General features: G+C 33.7%; 1 long non-coding RNA gene across 1 annotated transcript; it reads right to left on the bottom strand.

The window, feature by feature from the left end:
• Positions 1-1,602: 1,602 nt before the first annotated feature.
• LOC110032140 lies at positions 1,603-10,387 on the bottom strand. The gene is made up of 3 exons (XR_002294821.1): positions 10,015-10,387; positions 5,962-6,031; positions 1,603-1,957 (listed from the first exon to the last, which is right to left on the bottom strand). It is a non-coding gene; the product is annotated as an uncharacterized LOC110032140 (long non-coding RNA).
• Between the last annotated feature and the right edge of the window lie 1,278 nt (positions 10,388-11,665).

Here is an 11,665-nt window from a genome sequence, read left to right as displayed (position 1 = left end):
GGTCAATGGTGAGTTCATTTGCTTGTCTTTATATGTTGATTGCATTTGATAGCCAGATTAAGGTTGATAAGATGAAGAATCAATTGTCCAAACATTTTGAAATAGAGGAGTTGGGTGAAGCTCGCCGAATTCTTGGCATGGAGATTCTCAAGGACAAGACAGATGGAAAAGTTTGGCTCCCACAAGCAACTTATGTTTGGAAGGTGCTAAAAAAATTTGGGCTGATGACCTGAATAAGGCTGTGAGTCTACCCATTGCATCTCACTTTCAGTTGAGTTCAGATTAGTGTCGTAAATATGATCAGGAGAAGAAAGATATGTGAATAGTTTCTTATGCTAGTGTAGAGGGCATTTTAATAAATAGCATGGTTTGAACTAGACCAGATATTGCACAAGAAGTTAGTATCATGAGCAGCTCATGCATGATCCAGGAAGAGAACATTGATAGATTGTGAAGAGTATTCTGAGGTATTTGAAGGGTACAATTGATGTTGGCTTAGTGTTCGATAGACAGTTATCTATTGCAGATTTGTGTGTAGGCTATACTGACTCAAACCATCCAGGTGATATGGATAGTCAGAGATCTACGACTGGCTATTTATTCATATTGGCAGGAGGTCCAATTAGTTGGAGGTCAGTCATTCAGTCTGCTGTTACTTTGTTTACTACGAAGGCTGCATAGATGGCAGTCACATAGGCGATGAAGGAAGCAATATAGATGCAGGGCCTATTGCATGATTTAGGAGTTTATCAGAAGACTTTGACAACATTTTGTGATAGTCGAATTGCGATGTTCTTTGCCACAAATCCAATTCATCATGCTCGTACCAAGCATATTGATATTAGGCACTACTTTGTTCTAAACTTTGTTGAAGAAAATAGATACAAAGGAGAATCCAACGAACAAGCTCATGAAGATACTCAACTCCAGAAGTTCACATATTGCAGGAATTTAGTGAACATTCGAGCTCAAGAGTGATCGCCTGATCGACATTTGAAAAATTGCGCGAGGCTTGATCCCTTTTAGGAGGGGGGTACGTAGGCAACCTTATTGGTGTAGCTGATTTGGAGTTTGGACCTCATTTGGTCACCAATTATCTGGAAGTAAGAGATGAGGTGGAGATTATTGAACTTTATGACTTTTTTTAATTAGGGGTAATTTGGTCTTTTGGTTTTGTTTACTTGTATGCCCTAGTAATTCTCTATAAAAGGGACTTAGGGCTCATGTGTGAGTTATGGTGAGATGTGTGGAAATTGTAATCCAAGTAGCTCTTTATTTCTCCTCATCTAGTACTAGTGGAATCTCTCTCCCCATGGATGTAAGAAAATCAACTTGACGTCGAACCATATTAATCTTTTGTGTTTTATTGTTGTTGAGTGAATTTCCCCGCTTTCGCATAACACAAGTCTCTCGCTACTATTCAATTAGCACATTTTTAGGCCCAACATTTAAATAACTCAAAACAAAATTAAACCTAATATAACCAAAAATTAACTAAGTAAAAACTAAAACATAAAATACGAATCATATAAAATCCTTCTGCCAACTTAATCGTTGATGTGTACCTGACGGGCTCGTATCAAATATCCATATAATGCGAAAATTAGATAGAATTAAGAGGGCTTTATATGGCAAGGGGTCATTGGCATTGAAAGTGAACCTATTATTTCTCATTGCTAAAGTAAATAAACAACAATATCATTGGCACTATTTATACTGTATGAAAGAAGCCACTATTTGTCGATCTATTAGACTGGTTCACAATTTTTGTTTTGTTTTGTTCATGGAACTAGAATTATTTTACCGATATGATTATTTCTTTGTAAGATCCTGCGAGCTTCTGCTGCTTATACAATGGGCTTCAACTTTCCTGCTTCAATAGCAGGCCAAACATGTCCCTCTACCTCAGCTACTATAGCTGCCTTATGTTCTGGGCTTCTGTTTCGTAGTCCAGCAGCTGAAACAAATTCACGGTAAAGAAGAATCAGAATGTAGACTTTTTTTTTCATAGAAATATTTAATAGCATCAATGCAGTTCTCAAGATTGAAAAGGCCAATCGATCATGTGCAGTTAAGTTCATTTGGGACAGCTGTAGATTTTTATAAAGGTGCTTCAAAAATTATTATGAGAAATTTTTCAAAAGCTACTATGAGAAATATTATATACACACACACACACACACACACACACACACAAAGATATATATATATATATATATATATATATTGAAACACACACACACACACACACATATATATATATATATATATATATATATTGAAAAGGTCGGATTGCAGTTTTCTTCCAGTGTTGGAATGGACTATACTAAGGGCTTCAATCAATTAACAATCAAAATCATACCGTGGAAAAAAAAGATCGCCCTGATTGGAGAACTTTGGAAAAAAAATTCAAATGGAAATGCACTACAAAGCAATACCATAAAATCACACCAAGATTTATGTGGTAGAACACGAAAACGAGGAAAAAACCACAGAGCCACATCACACCAAAATTTCACTATGAATGGAAGAAAAGTACATATTACACCACTCGAATCCTCTCTCTAAAATTACTAGAGTTTACATAACTTTGGTCCAAATCCTCTCTTGATCAAAAAGAGAAAACGCCACTGAAATCCATCCTCAAAATTTATCGCTCCAAGCACCGTAGAGAGTTCCGCACAAAAATATTTTATACGCACAACCTTTACTTCGATTCAAAGCCTTAAGAATTGAATCATAACAGAAACCGCACACAGCGTAGTTACGCCGCTCCTTAGCATAAATATTTCATGCACTGTTCCGAAGCCACGAAGAAAAAGAGCCTCGGCGTAGTTACGCTGGCCTGTGCGTGCTTACGCTGGCCTGATAACTCTTTGACTGACATAGCTACACCAATATGGTTTAGGTGGGTCGCCTCTTCTAATCCATAGCACACCCGCGTTCTTACTTGAGGTTGCGTGGGTGCTCCTTAGACTCCACATCTCAACAATCTCTCACTTTGAGACTAATAGAACCCAACACATCTCCTCCAGATTTGTACCTCCATCTATACCATCTTCATCATCATGAACTATAGTGTGGCTCACCGCTAATCTCAATCTTCTTGAACTCCAATTGAAGTCGAGCATAGCTCCAGTTTTTTGATAGTCACCACCTTAGCAACATGTCTGCAAGATTCTTAGTTATGCATCTTATCCAAGAACAACTGCCCATATTCTAAGAGAATGAATAAAGTGATACCTCAGCTAAATATATTTTGTCTTTGCATAGAAAGCGGTGTTCTTAACAAAATAAACAACACTCATATTGTCACTATGAAACTTTTTAATTACCTGCTTCTTGCATAGTTCTGCTATAGAGCTTTGTGGCGAAATCATCTACTTGCTAACCTCAGTGATAACAGTGCATTCGGCCTCTGCAGTTGAAAGTGCAAAAATCTTCCGCAGTCTGGAAACCCAACTGACTGTTGTGTTCCGCAAAATGAAGATATATCTTATTGTACTTCTATCATCCAAATCTCCTGCCAGGTCTGAATCTACAAATCTCTATAGACTTATCTAAGTACTTAAAAAGCAAACTGTTATGTTGACTAATCCCCTCAAATACCTGAGAATCCAGTTCACCGCTTATGCTGGATTACACATGTACTTGCTGACCACTCTCACTATATATGTAACATATAATCTCGTACAAATCAGAGCATACATCAAACTTTCAACTACTAAAGAAAACGTAACTCTCTCCATTTGTGATTGCTCTGCTTCAAACTTGGAAAATAATTTTTTAGATAGCTTGATGTGATTACTTAAATGGGTGCAAACTGATTTAGCTTTACCCATATTAAGCCACGATAGAATCTTCTTAACATGCTTTGTCTAAGACAACTTCAATATGCATGCACTCATGTCTCTCTTAATTCTAATTTTGATGATTTTTTTAGTTGGAATTCAATCCTTCATGTCGAACTCCCTTGATATTACTCCTTCAAGTCCATGATTTTCTTCTTATCCGTCTCTGCAATTAGCATGTCATCCACACACAAAAAAAAGGTAGATATAATAATTACCAAAGTTTTTAATGAAGCAATAGTTGTCTGTCCGGCACTTTATGTACCAATTGTCTGACATGATCCTATCAAACCTCCTGTACTACTGTCTCAAAGACTGCTCAAGCCATAGAGGTTTTTCTTCAATCTACAGATTAAGTCTTCTTTCCGTGGAACCACGTAGCCCACTGGTTGCTCCATGTCCAGTTTACTCTTCCAGATATCCATGTAAAAATATTGCATTTACATCCATGTTCTCTAGATATAGAACTTCCTCTATTTTAAGCTTATCACAACTCTGACAGTTGTCATCTTCACCATAGGAGAAAAAATCTTAATGTAGTCCACTTTTTCCTTCTATTAAAAACCCTTCACAACAAGTCTTGTCGTATAGCCTACTAGCAACTAACTCCTCTTTTAGCCTGTTGACCCACTTGTGTAATGCACTTTTGCAAATTGGTAATATTGTTAAATCCCATAACCGATTTGACATCAAGGACTACATCTCATCATCCATGGCCAACTCTCACTCCTTTGATTCTTTAATTTGAGAAGCCTCCTCATAACACTCTAGTTAATAACTATTTGTTAGCGACAAATAGTACAACGAAGGGGAATACATGTGTATTGGTTGTATCATTCTGTTGGATCTCCTGACTTCAATAGCAGGTGACTAAAGAACAGCTTGTGCTTCATCTGATTGGACACTTCTTTCTCTACCTTCTTAATCACCAGTATCTTCTATCACAATATATGTATATTCTTCAGAAGTAACTGATGAACTATCCTGAGCTTTGCTCCTGTCCTTGTACATATTAATTTCATTGAAAGTGATATCTCTGCTCCTAATAAACTTGTGATTCTGATAGTCCCACAATTTATACTCAGGTTGATCTGAGTCATATTCAATGAAAGTACACTTGATAGATTTTGAGTCAAGCTTATACCTGAACCTTGCATCAACATGTACATATGCAGAACAATTAAATACCTTTAAGTGAGATAAATTTATCTCTTTATTACTTCAGACTTCTTTAGGTAAGGCTTCCTTCAAATTTACTGACGAACCACGATTAATCATATTACTGCTTCTACCCAGAGTTGTCTTGACAAGCCTGTATACAACCTCATACTCCTGGCACACTTCGCGATGTTTTTGTTCATGGGCTCGGCCACTCCATTCTACTATGAAGTCTTTTGAACAGTAAATTTATGATCGATCCCCACTGAAGCATAGTAATTCTTGAACCTCTGATCACGATACTCACCCTCATTATTTGATCTGAGACACTTCAGCTTAAAGCTTGTCTCATTTTCTAACATGGTCTTCCACTTCTGAAACACTTCAAATATTTCATTTTTTTTTAGAAATAAACATGTCTGTATGTTGTGATCGTCAATAAATGTGACAAAGTAGTGAAAAAATCCAATGGACAAAATTGGAATAGGGCCCCAGACGTCGATATGTACTAACTCTAGTTTCTTTGATTTCACCATTGACCGCCTTTGGAGAAATAAACTTTCTTCCGCTTGTCATATATACAATCTTTACAAAAATTCAAATTTACTGATTTCAAACCCTGAAATTTATTTTTATAAAGTAGGGAGTTCATACATTTCAAGCTCATATGACCAAGTCTATAGTGTCAAAGACCTGCATGCATCTTAGTTCCAGCAAAATCAATGAATTTTGTCATCTCATTAATCAGGTTAAGAATTTCTTCAATGTTGCCCTACGCCATTATTATTGTCCCCTTGTGTCACGACCTAACTCAAGACTTAAATCAAGACGGAAGCGATAGAAATAAATTCTTTATTATTCTATACCTATCAATAATTGTTTGTTATTCAAGTATTCATGAAAAAGTCACGCCTCTAAATAAAGTAATTGAATTAATAAGTAAAAGTTTTACCTTTCTGGTTGTTCTTGTCTTCTATACACATTGGTTCTTCCTCCATTTATCTTATTCAAATGCATAAAACCTGAAAAAAAAATATTAAAACCATATAATGAGTTAGCTAAAAATAAATAATGAGCAATTACACTTTTAAACTATAACAACCCATAGAAAAGAAATAGCATACGTGTTGATCTTTCATATTTTTATAAGAAAACCTTATACTAATTTAATATATGTGTCCAAAAAAATAATTAATGGAAATAACGTAAATTTTTATATGCATTAAATTTAACTATATGTTAACTTTGTACTCTTAAAATTCACATGTCTTATGAGCACCATAAAAATTTAACCTAACATACAATTGACCGATATTATCTCGTCGGCATAGTGGTTCGTGATCTAAACATCATAACTGTTTGAGATTCTAGAATAATATTTATGTGTGTGGGTACACTAGTGTCTCCTACTTGTACTAAAAGAGGGTGAACTCATCTTAGCATACACATACAAATGTTCATATATACATTATTTCATTCTTCATAACATACATTTTTCCTTATGAGATATTTTAATTCATCAACTAAAGAATGAAACCACTCTTATTAAAATAAAAATGAAATACAATAATATAATAATTTCATAGATAAACTATTACACATCTGTTTTATGTAAGATTCTTTACATGCATACTTCTAATGTCATGTAATAATCCAATGATCTTTTAAAAAAACTAATATACAACTATTTATGTAATAATGTTAACATGCATAGTTACTCTGATGTGCAATTATTTATCATTCATATCATTCTTGTTTATCAATATAAAGAATCTATTGTAATTTAAATCTAACCGAACAAAAACAAGAATTAAATCAAACATACAATTTGAATAATAAAAATTATTACAATTTAAAAATATATTTACTCATCTCGGTTATCATGTTAGATTCTAAATTTTCATTAACAGTTTGGCATTGCGATAACCTTTATATTTATATTAATAACCAATAGAATATAATATCAAACTTTTAAAATTCAAGCAAGTTTCATTTAATCAAATTATTCTCCAATTATCACTATTATTATTTCATTATTTTATATATTTATATTCATTACTCTCTTTAATAATTAAGTTGTTTAATTAAAGTTTTGTTACCAAATTATCTATAAGTAACTAAAAATAGAACATTAATTAATAAATTTTAATTAAAATAATTTATATAACTAAAAACATAATCGCATAATCTTACCTCCACGTCTGCTGCTTTCAATGCATTCTCATTCAGATCCTTTTATTCAACTTAAATTTTTGATGGAATGTATGGATATAATTTTTTTAGTATACATTTGGGTATAATAGTATTCCTAATATGACTTCTTAAAAGTAAGAAAAATGTTAAAAAAGTAAATACTTAAATTGAAATACGAAAAATTAATTTAAATTGAAAGCTAACAATTCAATTAATTAATTGATTAATTTTCTTTTGAACATTCATTCATAACATTCACATATTAATTTAATACATAATAAGATTATAATTGTTCACTAAGTGATGAAAAATTTACTATTTAATTTAAGTATTTCTTTCAGAAAAAAAACTATAGATTTTTAAGTCTGACATGAAGGGTTTAGTTTACAGAAGGAGAACTAATATTGATAGATATTATATTATACGTTGTGTGTAGGTTTGAGAAGTATTACTTGAATATTATGTTATTATTTCTAGATGATTTAAATTTTCATTTCATGTATTCTGTGAAATCTTAGTGGATCTTTATAAATTGAAAGCTGTGAAAATTTGTGGTAAGTAAATGAAATATTAATACTGTCAGACCGCAGTTCCTAACTTAGTTATTGCTAAGCTATTAAGTTGAGTCGTGACACTATTAGATACATTAGGAGGGCTCATTAAAAAGTTTGTTGCATGCTCAAACTATATACTTAAATTTTGAAACATTCACTAATATTGAATATGTTTCTATTATTGACCTTAAGTTAACTTCTAAGTATCATGTTTTTGGGGGAAGTAATATGGTAACTTGGAATGGTATGAAGCAAACTGCTATAGAAAATCTAGTTTTAAAGCGAAATACAAAGCCTTGACTCATTATACATGTAAAATGATAAGGTCAGACTCTGTTAGAAGAATTCAGCCTTATAGTTATCAAGCCTATAGATCTATGTTATGACAATCGTGCAAGCACATACATTGTCAATAATCCTATGATTCATGAAAGAAAAACGCATTTCGAGATTGTTTGTCATTTATATGGAATATTATGCTTTCAAAAATAATTATCACCCATATCTCTAGTTCAAAATCAGTGGCGAATATCTTCACCAAAGTTTTGTTCTCTTTTATTTTTATTTTTAAACTTATGAGACAAACTGAAGCTAATAATTATATTTATATGCCACCTAGAGGGGGAAAGTTAGCATATTAAGAAATACTAACGGAAATTTATTGTATTTTGATAGTATATACTTCCCCATTAATTATGTTTATTTTCCACATATTGTATTCAACCTGTGCGACTATAAATGTGCATCATTGTTCAGTAAATAAAATCATTTGATTTTCTTCTCTTAACAGTGAGTTTCCTCTATATTCATCTCCCTTCCCTTTTAATTTTTTTTTCATTGTTGTATCATTAATGTCATAAAAATACTCATTTATGATCATTATTGTGGATCATTTTTTATTGTTAATTGATGTTATATTGTGATTAATAAATTCTTATGAATTTTATTAAATTTTGCACATTGACCCTTTTTTATTAACATAACATTATATAAATATGACCAAATCTAATCAGCTATGAGATTATTGAAATTTGTATCTTTCAGTGGATCAAAACCATAGGATTGGTGTTCATACCCTACTTATTAATTGAATTGACAATTCTAGTTGATACACTTGAACATGAAAACATTAGAATCTATAAACTTTGAATCTTCACTAGAATTTTGGAAGGTTGATGTTGGTGATGATTACAAACAAAAATGAAAGAGGATAACAATGTATGTATGTTTCTTTCTGTGTGTATTAATTTTTTATTATTCATCAATAAAAATTACTATTTTATCAATATTTCAATTTAGTAGATTCCAAAATCAGCATGCTTTTGAGGTTTTGAGAAATTTTCATGGATATTGCTTCAATTAGTTCATAAGCCTGTGGGCCACAACAAAGTGGGTTTAGGAGCAGCACGCCTCAATTCGAAGAACAATATAGAGAAAAAGAATATGTAAAGAAAGTCAAGGCTATTGTAGATGATCACATGGATATTTAAGGGTTAAGCTTTGATGCAGTGTAGATGAAGAAGCTATTCCCCTTCCCACCACACACATTGAAAGTGATTCCTAGCAGTCTAGTAAAAAAAATATAAAGAGCAGTGGCATAAGACTCGTACAATACTTGTGATGCCCAGTTATATAACATAGTTGAGAGAAATCCATGTATATGAAATGAAGATTTCAAATGCCAACTCAAATATGGCAACTTCATTTTGGCGATCAAGAAATATCTGAGCTTGTTTAATAGTGCATAATTTCACTGGACGATATCATGTTCATGATTTGAATTTCAATCTATCTCAAACTGAGATGCAAGTGATTATAATTTGGGTGCGGTAAAAGATGATGATTTGAGAGAAAATTTAAGAAGAGTCTTGACAAAGTACAATTGTTAGACACATAAAACATGTATGCGTAAAAAGTTAACTTCTTTACATATTTAACATTAATTCTATTCTTAATATTTTTTTAATCTTGCTTTATATAATCTTACTCTTAATCTAACTTAAAATAGCATATTACTTTTATCTCAGGCATTTTGATAGAGGTGCCGCTCAATTTGATCAACTATTGAGCATTGTTGGCAGTTAAGTGTTAGGATTTATAAAAAATTATAAGGTTGTACTTCTATATATATAATGTTGCATCTTAACTTGAAGCTGAACATCTCTAGAAAGATCATTTCAAACTTGGATTAATTTCAATCCTGAAACACAAATGCTTGAAAAACCCTATCTTATTAAACCTTTGTTTTTTCTCCTTACCGAGTCCCCGACCTTCCAACAGTCGACTAAGTTTCCGACGGCGATAATAGTGCCGGAGCATTCGAGGCAAGGGAAAGGGTTGGCTCCTTTTGTCGGCGGATGCTTGCCTAGACTCTGAGATCCATCAGCGTTATTGACGCCGGCGGCATCCACCTTCCGGAGCTTGAGAACCTCTAGTCCGCCGAGGCTTGTGATTTCCACTGCTTCACCTCTTCCTACTTCACTTCGAAGCTATCGGTTACTCGGAACCTGCTGCTAAAGAACGGGGCAATGTTGGAAGCTGTGCCTGCAGGTTGGCTGAAGTTGAATGAGACTGAGAGATTTGGGTGCAATTTGCAAAGCCTGGCCCCGTCCATACATTTTGTTCGTATGATTCGTTGCTACTGGGCTGTCTTGCCCAACCATCACTTTTCACTTTTATAAAACTCACAAGTACGGATAAATACATCGATTTAATAGTTTAAAAAATCGCCGAAATACTTGTGATTGATTTGTAAACAGTAATGTTTTTGTGTGCTTCGTGCGTAATTATTCCTTTTTTTTTATTATTATTTTCTTACCTTCATACCAACCAATTCATATTAAATTTCATATTTATAGAATTCTAATTGAATTTTGCTAGAAAATTCGTTGCGGTTGAGTGATGGATTATCATATTGATATTGCACGAGGATTCAGCACACAATTAGATGAAAGAGAATCAAACTGTGTGACACCAGAAATTTTTACATGAAAAACTCGTAAAGTGAAAAAATTACGGGGTCTGACCCAATTATAAAAAATCCACTATAATTTGATGATTGCAGAGGTCCATTCTCACAAACGGGAAATGATTACTAGGTTTTTCAAAGTACAATGTCGATTGACGGCGTCTAGTCAGCGATGGTCGACGGAGGTCGGTGGTGATTGACGGTAGTCGACGATAATTGTTGAAGGTCGACGGTGGTCGACAGAGGTCAGCGGTGGTCAGCGACAGTCGATGACTGTTAATGGTGGTTGACGGAGGTCAGCGGTGGCCGACGGTGGTTGCTAACGGTCGGTGGTGGTTGTTGACGATCAACGATAACAGAGATAATGTTGGATTTGAGCTCATTCTCAAAGTTTAAAGTTCTCTCTTTAGCCTCCCCCTCTTCATGTGAGGATTGGTGCTATATTTATAGTGTTCTGGGTGCAATTAATGCAGGAATATAAATTATTTTGATTGGACGGTTCGGAGAGCTTCTCTCGATCGGATAACGTTTGATGGACATTTGAGTGCCTTAACGATGTCGGAATTGGGCAATCTTGGGATCATTAGATTTGTCTTATCGAGACGCTCTATTCGACTATGAACTCGTTGAATTTGACATTTGTTTGATCTTTCAAATGTGTCCAAAAATTTTTCAAGAATGGTTTAATCGCTTGATCTGGCCTTCATTTGACTCGGATTAGACTAACTTTGATATCATTAGGTCCGCCTCATCAAGTCAATCAGTTTGACTGTAAGTTTGCTAAAATTGTAGCTCTATATGACTTTTAATTGAAGATTGAATGTTTTTAGCTCGAAATGTTGCATAGAGATTCGTGTCATACCTTGAGATTCGTGATGGACGATGAAGATTTGTTGGTGGCGTATCACGAATCACTCATGAAATAGTGCAGGACAAATAAA

Source organism: Phalaenopsis equestris, unplaced genomic scaffold (genome assembly GCF_001263595.1).
Source record: "Phalaenopsis equestris unplaced genomic scaffold, ASM126359v1 Scaffold000878, whole genome shotgun sequence".
Taxonomy (NCBI): domain Eukaryota; kingdom Viridiplantae; phylum Streptophyta; class Magnoliopsida; order Asparagales; family Orchidaceae; genus Phalaenopsis; species Phalaenopsis equestris.
This window is presented reverse-complemented; position numbering and strand designations above follow the sequence as displayed.